General features: G+C 46.6%; 1 non-coding gene across 1 annotated transcript; it reads right to left on the reverse strand.

The window, feature by feature from the left end:
* Positions 1–552: 552 nt before the first annotated feature.
* LOC114811804 lies at positions 553–691 on the reverse strand. The gene has a single exon (XR_003759500.1). It is a non-coding gene; the product is annotated as a small nucleolar RNA SNORA7 (small nucleolar RNA).
* Between the last annotated feature and the right edge of the window lie 9,950 nt (positions 692–10,641).

The following is a 10,641-nucleotide window of genomic DNA, read 5'->3' on the forward strand; positions in this document are numbered from 1 at the left end:
AAGCACTCAATAAATACGATTGAATGAATGAAGTCAAGGGACTTGCCAGGAATCACACGGCAGTCAAGTGGAGGAACTGGGATTAAAATCTGGGTCATCTGATTCCCAAACCCAGCCTCTTTCTGCCAGATCATGCCGTTACTCTAGATTGTGAGTTCGCTGTGGGCAGGAATTGTGTCTGTCATATTGTTATTTTGTACTCTCCTAAGCACTTAGCATAGTGCTCAGCACACAGTAAGCGCCCAGTAAATATGATTGGCTGACTTCTCAAATTAAATTATATTTTGACTAGAACCCAAGCCTCTATTTTAAGAATATGATCTTGCCTGGTCTTATGCTGTTCAGTCGTCTCCAACCCGTAGTGACACCATGGACACATCTCTCCCAGGATGCCCCACCTCTATCTACAATTGTTCTGGTGGTGCATCCATAGAGTTTTCTTGGTCAAAATACGGAAGTGGTTGACCATTGCCTCCTTCTGTGCTGTCAACTTGAGGCTCTGCCTTCAACTCTCTCCCATGCCGCTGCTGCCCGAAACATAGGGGACTTTTGACATGAGGCAGATGGCCTTCCACTCGCTAGCCACTGCCCCAGCTAGGAATGGAATGGACAGGCCTCTGCTTGACTCTCCGTCCCGTAGTCAAAGCTGGTAGAGTACTGGAAACTCTTCCAGACGTGATCCTGAGAGGGAAAAGAGTATGATTGCTTCTTATGTAATAATTATGGTACTTATTAAGTGCTTACTATATGCCAAGCACTATATTAAGCACTGGGCCAGACACAAGATAATCAGGTCAGGCACAGTTCCCGTACCATATGGGGCTCCCAGTCTAAGCATGATGAAGTACAATTTAATCTTTATTTTACAGATAAGGAAACCGAGGCACAGGGATGGGAAGTGACCTGTCCAAGGTCAGACAGCAGAGAAGGGGCAGACCGAGGATTAGAATCCAGGTCCTCCTACTCCCAGGCTTGTGTTCTTTCCGCTAGGCCATGCTTTGGTGACATAAAGTCATTCAGGAATCTTATGGGCAGGGCAGGGAACCTATCAACTAATTCTGTTCTACAGTACTCTCCCAAGCGCTTAGTACAGTGCTCAGCGCTCAGTGAATGCCATCGATTGATCCTCCTTTCTAACTGGATATATAGGAAGGTCAGTCGATCGTATTGATTGAGTGCTTACTGTGTGCAGAGCACTCTACTAAGTGCTTGGGAGGGTATGGTGTAATAATATAACAAACATTTTCCCTGTCCACAGAGAGCGTCTCATTTGGCATTTAGGGGAAGGCACTTTGTGGCAACAGGAGAGGAGGTGACATGTTTGGGGAGAAGGGAGGAAAAGAGGGAATTGGCGATGGGAGGAGAAAGAGGAACTCTTTGCCCGCTGTCCATCCCGTCCTCACTGGGCACCAGGGTCAGGTTCAAGTGGCAAGGAGGCACTATCCACCCACTTACTTCACCTGTCCTCTCATTCCCCCGGAGAATTTATCTGTATTAACGCCTGCCTCCCCCTCTTAATCTGTGAGCCAATTGTGGGCAGGAATATGTCTGTTGTCGTAGTGTACTCTCCCAAGAACTTAGTGCAGTGCTTTGCATACAGAAAGTGCTCAATAAATACGTTTGAATGAAGGAAAGAGGCTGCCCAGTGGCAGGCTGCATTGGATCAGTGGGCCACAACATACCACTCTGACCCAGGTTTACCAGCCAGGATCTGCCTGGCACAGCTCTGGCTGCTGCCACCGAAAAAACAACCCTCTAGGCTAATAATAATAATAATGTTGGTATTTGTTAAGCGCTTACTATGTGCCAAGCACTGTTCTAAGCGCTGGGGGAGATACAGGGTAATCAGGTTGTCCCACGTGAGGCTCACAGTTAATCCCCATTTTACAGATGAGGGAACTGAGGCACAGAGAACTTAAGTGACTTGCCCACAGTCACACAGCTGACAAGTGGCAGAGCCGGGAGTCGAACTCATGACCTCTGACTCCGAAGCCCAGGCTCTTTTCCACTGAGCCACGCTGCTTCCTTAGGCTCTAAGCTCGTAGTGGGCAGGGAATGTGTCTACTGTTATATTGTTCTATTGTACTCTCCCAAGTGCTTAGTACAGTGCTCTGCACACAGTAAGCCCACAATAAATACCACTGACTGACTGATTAACCCGGCCTCATTGCGGCAGTGACTGCGTCTGGCCCGACAGTGGCGGCTCCTGCGTTGTCCTCAAAGGCGTGCCTTCATTCATTTCTATAGTATTTTATTGAGCGCTTACTACGTGCAGAGCACTGTACTAAGAGCTTGGAATGTACAAGTCGGCAACACATAGAGACAATCCCTGCCCAGTGCCAGGCTCACAGTCTAAACGGGAGACAGCAAAGCAAAACAGAACAAAACAAAAACAAGACATCATCATCAAGATAAATAGAATCAAAGAGATGTACACCTCATTAACAAAATAAATAGGGTAATAAATAATATATACAAACGAGCATAGGGATGAGGGGAGGAGAAAGGGGAAGAGCAGAGGGTGTTGGGGGGAGGGGGAGTCGAGGGAAAGGGGGAGTCAGTCTGGGAAGGCCTCCTGGAGGAGGTGAGCTCTCAGTAGGGCTTTGAAGAGGGGGAGAGAGTTAGTTTGGCGGAGGTGAGGAGGGAGGGCGTTCCGGGCCCGCGGGAGGATGTGGGCCGGGGTCGACGGCGGGATAGACGAGAACGAGGGACGGTGAGGAGGTGGGCGGCAGAGGAGTGGAGCGTGGAGGGTGGGCAATAGAAAGAGAGAAGGGAGGAGAGGTAGGAGGGGACGAGGTGACGGAGAGCCTCGAAGCCTAGAATGAGAAGTTTTCGTTTCGTGCAGAGGTTGATAGGCAACCACTGGAGGTTTCTGAGGAAGGGAGTGACATGCCCGGAGCGTTTCTGTAGGGAGATGATCCGGGCAGCAGAATGAAGAATAGCCTGGAGTGGGGAGAGAAAGGAGGAAGGGAGATCACAGAGGAGGCTGATGCAGTAATTCAGTCGGAATATTATGAGAGCTTGTACCAGCACGATAGCAGTTTGGATGGAGAGGAAAGGGCAGATCTTGGAGATATTGTGAGGTGAGGCCGGCAGGCGTTGGTGACAGAGTGGATGTGTGGGGTGAATGAGAGAGCTGAGTCAAGGATGACACCAAGGTTGTGGGCCTGTGAGACAGGAAGGTTGGTCGTGCCATCCACAGTGATGGGCAAGTCAGGGAGAGGACAAGATTTGGGAGGGAAGATAAGGAGTTCAGTTTTAGACATGTTAATATGCTTATGGTGCACTTTCCACCATTGTACTTTCCTAGTGCTTAGTGCAGTCCTCTGCACTCAGTAAGTGCTCAATAAATACAATTGAATGAATGGTGGGCAGAGATGTGTCTACCAACTCTGTTGTAATGTAGTAATAATAATAATGGTATTTGTTAAATGCTTCCTGTGTGCCAAGCACTGTTCTAAGCGCTGGGGTAGATACAGTCTCTGTCCCACATGGGGCTTACGGTCTCAATCCCCATTTTACAGATGAGGTAACTGAGGCATACTGATTTGCCGAAGGTCACACAGCAGACCACTCTCCCGAGAGCTTAGCACAGTGCTCTGCATGCAGTAAGCACTCAATAAATATTATCGATGGGTTGGCTGATGTCACTGGAGGGCACACACCACCCACTGCCACAGCTCTAAACCCCCAGCCCTGCCCCGTGAATTCCCTAGGGATCCGCGGATGGATTTGGGGTAGGACAAGAGGGGAGGACCGGGGCCTCCACCCCGAGGCTCGAGGAACCATCCACTCTCAATCTTCCCCTCTGCTCTGCCTCTGTAGCTGGTGGGGACAAAAAACATAGTTTCCCTATCTTCCTCCCTTGCTGGAAGAGGACAAGACGTAGAGCTCCCTTCTCGATCCCTTTCTTGCCTCAAGATGATGAACACGCTAGCTACAGATGCCCACCCTGCCCAAAAAGCTGGGGCTCTTTATGCATAGCTCTTGAGAGAAGTAGCTTGACCTAGTAGAGAGAGCACTGGCCAGAGTCAGAAGACCTGGGTTCTAATCCCAGCTCTGGAACTTGCCTGCTGTGTGACCTTAAGCAAGGCACTGGACTTCTTTGGGCCTAAATTCCCTCATCTGTAAAATGGGGATTAAAGCGCTGAGCCCCTGTGGGACCTGGATTGCGTCCAACCTGATTAAGGAACTCCCCCCGCCTCCTCATATCCGACAGACAATTACTCTCTCCTGCTTCAAAACCTTATTGAAGACTCATCTCCTCCAAGAGGCCTTCCCTATGCCCCCCCTTTCCTCTTCTCCCACTCCCTTCTGCTTCATCCTGACCTGCTCCTTTTCTTCTTTCTCCCTTCCCAGCCCCACAACACTTATGTACATATCTGTAATTTATTTATATTAATCTCTGTTAACCCATCTCCAGACTGTAAACTCGTTATGGGCAGAGAATGTCTGTATATTGTTGTACTGTACTCTCCCAAGTGCTTAGTATAGTGCTCTGCACACAGTAAGAGCTCAACGAATACGATTGAATGAATCTTGTATTTACCCCAGTGCTTAGTAGAGTGCTTACCAAATACCATAAAAAAATAGCTGCTAGCTTTTTTTTTTCCCCTGGAGTGCCAACCTAATGGGGGTGATCATCCCATTTCCCAGTTGGAGTCTGTGTCTGTGTTTTCAGGACCTTGACCAAAATTGTAGCTCTGGCTCACATTACCATATATGAAAAAACATTGCCAGGACCTCAGGAAATTATCTTGTTTACTTTTTGTAGTGAAGATTGTTTTGGAAGAAATGGTTACCTCCATTTTGCTACTCAACACAAACTATTTCACCAGTGAATTTTAAAGCTGTACAGTTGCCTTGGAAAATAACTAAAAATAGGCAATTAAAGAGAAGCTCCTTGTGGGTAGGGAATGGGTCTACCAACTCCATTGTTATAGTACTCCCTCAAGATCCTAGTATACTCCCTCAAGATCTTAGTACAGTGTTCTGTACACGGTAGTAATAATAACGATATTTGTTAAGCCCTTACTTGTACCAGGCACTGTACTAAGCACTGGGGTGGATGCAAGCAAATCGGGTTGGACAATCCCTGTCCCACGTAGGGCGCACGATCTCGATCCCTATTTTACAGATGAGGAAACTGATGCACGGAGAAGTGAAGTGACTTGCCCAAGGACACCCAGCAGACACGTGGCGGTGCTGGGATTAGAACCCATGACCTCCTGACTCCCGGGCTCGTGCTCTATCCACTACATCATGCTGCTTCTCTAAGCACTCAGTAAGCACTCAGTGAGTACCACTGAGCCCATTGACTGGGAGTAAGTAATTGAAACTTCGTAATTCCCAATGAGCCTGAAGATAGTTGGAGATCCTAGCCTACTTCTGATTCTCTTTCTTTGTGTGCAAGCACTTTGCCACAAAGCTGATGGGTTTCATTAGAGCGTAATCATATCATAATGATCACGTGATTAGGGTTTTTGTTCTCTAATCTGGACTATTGATTAAGCCTTAATTTCTAAATGTTTTCCCAATTTCCTAATTCTGAGGTCATCGTAAGGTTGTTGGCGTTTAGCAGACAAGAGATACACATTATCCTTTCCAGTTTGCATTAATCTGCAGGAATTGGAAGGAGTATGAGAATTAGTCCCTAACCCGGCTGAACGAAGTTCCTACACATCATCAAGGCATCAGTTGGTGACTTTCCCAATTAGCAGCCGAAACACCTGAAGCTCTGAACAGTTGCTGAATGTTTATCTTCCTCTTGAGTTCCTCTTGTTGGCCCTGGCAGCCCACGTAGTTCAAACCATCCTGTTGTCTGGCTGCTCGGAATACAAGTCCTTCAAAGCATGTATTATCAGATTATTATACTAAGTTGAGGCCATTGATCTATGTGGGTGTCCTTCTGCTTATTTGGACTTGCTGCAAATTATAGGTGCTCTATTTAATGCAGTGTCTGTGAATCATGTAACCCTAAATGAGGAGCTATAATTTTGATATGGATGGGGCTCTGGCAAAACTGGGGTATTCCCTTGTGGTCGCATTTTTTTTTACGGTATTTGTGAAGCACTTACATGCCAAGCACTGTACTAAGGACTGGGGCAGTTACAATCAGTCAGATTGGATACAGTCCATTCCCACATGGGGCTCCACAGTCTCATTCCTCAGTTTACAGATGAGGGAACTGAGGCACAGAGGAGTAAAGTGACTTGTAAAGGAGAAGCAGCGTGGCTCAGTGGAAAGAACAAGGGCTGGAGAGCCAGAGGTCATGGGTTCAAATCCCGGCTCCGCCGCTTGTCAGCTGTGTGACTTTGGGCTAGTCACTTCACTTTTCTGTGCCTCAGTTACCTCATCTATAAAATGGGGATGAAGACTGTGAGCCCCACGTGGGACAACCTGATCACCTTGTATCCTCCCCAGCGCTTAGAACAGTGATTTGCACATAGTACGCGCTTAACAAATGCCATCATTATCATTACTTGCCCAAGATCACACAGCAGACAAGTGACGGAGCGGTATTAGAACCCAGGTCCTTCTGACTACAGACCCACGCTCTATCCACTAGGCCACACTGCTTCTCTACCAGTCTTCCAGAGATACTTCCCAGTCTACCAGTTGGCAGTGGCCAAATCCCAGCGGGAAGCCATTGTTGTGCTTGTCCGAGGGTGAGCGAAGTTTACTTCTTTTTTTTTTAAATGGTATTTGTTAAGCGCTTACTACGTGTGAGGTACTGTACTAAAAACTGGGGTAGTTACAAAATAATCAGGTTGGGCACAATCTCTGTCCCACATGGGGATCCAGAGTCTTAAACCCCATGTTGCATATAGGGTAACTGAGGCTCGGAGAAGAGAAGTGACTTCTCCAATGTCACACAGATGGAAGAGCTGGGACTAGAACCCATGTCCTTCTGACTCTCAGGCTCGTGTTCTATCCACTTGGCCTTGCTGCTCCTCATATTTCTTATATTAGATAACGTGGGTCTCTTCAGCATCAGAGCTCCGTTGTACTTTCTCCAGTGCTCAGTGCAGAGCTCTGCACATTGTAAACGCTTAATAATTACCATTGATTGATTGATTAAAGGGCTTATTTGCTATGTTCCCAAGAAGTATTATTATAGTTCTTCCACCCTGTTCTGTAATTAGTCCTCTTGATCGGTAATGGTATTTATTAAATTCTTACTGTGTTCTGAGCACTGAGCTCAGCGCTGTGGGTGATAGAAAGCAACAGTTCAGACGTGGTCCCCGTTGCATGAGGGGTTCACAAAGAGTGGAGGAGAGGCAGATATAAATAAGAACGTTGTGTCACTGCCAAGTGCTCTGTACAGTTCTCTGCACGTTAAGTGGTCAATAAATATGGTTGATATTAAAAACCCAGAATTCAGAAATTGGAAGAATTACATATGAAAACTGTTCATGGAGCGATCTCCCTTGGGCCCTCACCAACCCGGGTCTAAATCCTTGGTGACGAAAGGCTCCAACCAGACGGCCTCTGGTGGCCCAAGAAGAATCTTAAAACATTCTGAAAAACTTTGCTCTATCTACAGTCTTGTTAGCTGATGGTTTGGGGGTTTTTTCTTACAACAGAGAAGCAGCATGATCTAATGGATAGACCATGGGCCTGGGAGTCAACAGGACCTGGATTCTAACCCCGGCTCTGCCGCTTGTTTGTTGTGCCGCCTTTGACGAGTCACTTAACTTCTGTGGGCCTAGTTACCTCATCTGTAAAATGGGGGTTACGATTGTGAACTCCCTGTGGGACGGGGACTGTCAAACCTGATTCGTTTGTATCTACCCCAATGCTTAGAACAGTGCTTGACACATAGTAGGTGCTTAAGAAAGGCCATCATTATTATTATTATTATTATTACCAGTGCCTGGCACATAGCAAGTGCTTAACAAATACCACGATTACTATTATAAGGTTCATAGTAGGAGTGAGGATTTAGTCCCCATTTGACAGATGTGGTAACGGAGGCACAGAGAAGTGAAGTGACTTCCACAAGTGGTGGAATCAGGATTAGAACCCAGGTCTTCTTTCTCTCAGGTGCGTGCTTGTCCTACTAGGCCACATTGCTTCACCCCTCTAGACTGTAGGCTCTCTGTGGGCAGGGAATATGTCTGTTGTTGCATTGTACTCTCCCAAGCACTTAATAAAGTGCTCTGCACACAATAAGCGCTCCAATGAATGAATGAAAAATATTGCCCACAATCGCCTTTAATGGCGACTTGTGAGGGTTGTGTCACTCAAGGGAAATTCACAGAGAATAGAGAAGCCAAAACGGGATCCATCTGTTCTGCCTTAGAGCGCCAGCCTCCAGACCCAGGTATCAGTTCTGCATGAATGTTCCAACTCCTCAGCGCAACCTGGCCTCCCCGCCAGGGTGAAAAGACAAGGAACAATCCTGGGATCCTCTATGAGGAGGCTAGAGAGAAGGAGAAATGTTGAGAGCTTATCTTGCCTTATTAGTGGTTAAGCTGACAACACAAGTTATGTCAATACAGCCAGGCCTGAGAATGTTTTTTTTTTTTAAAAAAAAGCACACCCTTGTGTTCTCAGCGAAGTGCTGGAGAGGATAAAGGGGATAGACTCCAGTGCTCAAGAGCAACCCCAGTTCTCCCTCAGGCAATCAAGGTGGAGAACAGAATGTTGTGTAAATAACGAACAGAGGACTACACCCTGTTCATGCAAGAAAATTCCAAGAATAATTAAACCCAACTGTGGTCTAAAGTACAAACAGAATCGACAGTTGCCTTTGCCATGTGGGTCTCTAGATACATGTAGCATTTATTATGAGGGTAGACTGTGACAATTAGGGGGAAGACCCTCAGTGGGAGGTGTGGAGACCCCAGAGGTTTATTGCTATGGTTTTTGTCTGTCTGTCTCCCCTGCTTAGACTGTAAGCCGGTCAATGGGCAGGGACTGCCTCTATCTGTTGCTGATTTGTACATGCCAAGCGCTTAGTACAGTGCTCTGCACATAGTAAGCGCTCAATAAATACTATTGAATGAATGAATGAATGAATGAATGAATACCCAGTAACTCAGCTGATGACCTCTCTTTGCCTTTGCTTCCTTAGCCATATCTTCCCCCACCGCCCCCCCTTTTCTTTTTAAACCCACAGAGCTATTGTGAGGACAGTGGAGATGATCCCTGTGGAACCACCCTGGAAGTTGTGCTGTAAAGATACAAGGGAATACTACTGTTTCTGATCAGCCGATCCTATTTATTGAGCGCCGCACGGCGTAGTGGATAGAGCATGGGCCTGGGAGTCAGATTGGTCGTGCGTTCTAATGTCGGCTCTGCCACTTGTCTGCCGGGTGACCTTGGGCAAATCACTTCTAGGGGCCTCAGTTGTCTCATCTATAAAACGGGGATAGGGACTGTGTCCGACACGATTTGCTTGTAGGCACCCCAGCGCTCAGTACATTGCCCGGCACATAGTAAACGCTTAATGAATACCATTGTTATCGTTATAATTATTATAAGATAACTGAGGTGCTTAAATACCACAGTTATTATCATTACTATGTGCAGAGCACTACTTTAAGGGCTCGGGAGAGTACAATGCAACCGAATTAGCAGATATGTTCCCTGAGGGCAACGAGCTCACCATTTAAAAAAAAACAAACAAAAACTTTCTTGCCTCTGTCCCTTCAGAGGACCTTCCCTCCCCAAATCAGATCAATCAATCAATGATATTTAATGAACATTAACTGTGTGAAGAACACAAAGTGCTTAACAAATACCACATTATTATGATTATTATTATTTTGGTTGTAGGAGGGGTCTGATATTTTGGTTTTATAACCTGGGTGTTCAGGGAATAATGAGCAAGTAGATTTCAACACTGTTGTGTGACTGGCACTTCTTCCAACAACCTCGCTGTCACTCAGGGATGAGCCCTCACAACTTGGAGAGTAAACGATGGTGATGATGATAGTTCAGGAAATGCATTTTTACAGGACGCAAGAGGATCGTTTCTATCAACTCTGTTGTATGGTACTCTCCCAAGGACTTCATACACTGCTCTGCACCCAGTAAGCACTCAATAAACTCCATTTTTGGTGTTCTGCTACTCTCAGTGCCTGATGCTGCCGATAGGCTGTCTCTTTTGACAGTGCAGCATCTTGCATCCAACAGGCTAGCATTGTCAGATGAACTTTCCCTAATTCCCCGACAATATTCTAGCTAAAATACATCTTGTGGTAGAACTGAGGGATGCTTGAATTTGCATGTGACTTTGGGCAAATCACTTCACTTCTCTGTGCCTCAGTTACTTCAACTGCAAAATGGGGGTTAAGACTGGGAACCCCATGTGGGACAGGGACTGTGTGTCCAACCTGATTAGCTTGTATCGGCTCCAGCACTCAGAATGGTGCTTGACACACAGTAAGCACTTAACAAATACCATTATTATTTACTTAACTCATTTTGCTCCTCACAACATCCCCGTGAGTTGGGGAGGGGTAGGTATCACTCCATTCTATAGATGAGGAAGTTGGGCCCCAGAGACGTTAAATGACTTGCCTAAGGTCACACAGCAGGCCAGAAGCAGACTTGGGGCAAGAACCCAGGTCCTTTGAACTCCTAACCCTGGCACTTTCCATTACAACACACTTTCAATTTTATCGTTCTTTC

The sequence above is a fragment of the Ornithorhynchus anatinus genome, chromosome 4 (genome assembly GCF_004115215.2).
Source record: "Ornithorhynchus anatinus isolate Pmale09 chromosome 4, mOrnAna1.pri.v4, whole genome shotgun sequence".
NCBI lineage: Eukaryota > Metazoa > Chordata > Mammalia > Monotremata > Ornithorhynchidae > Ornithorhynchus > Ornithorhynchus anatinus.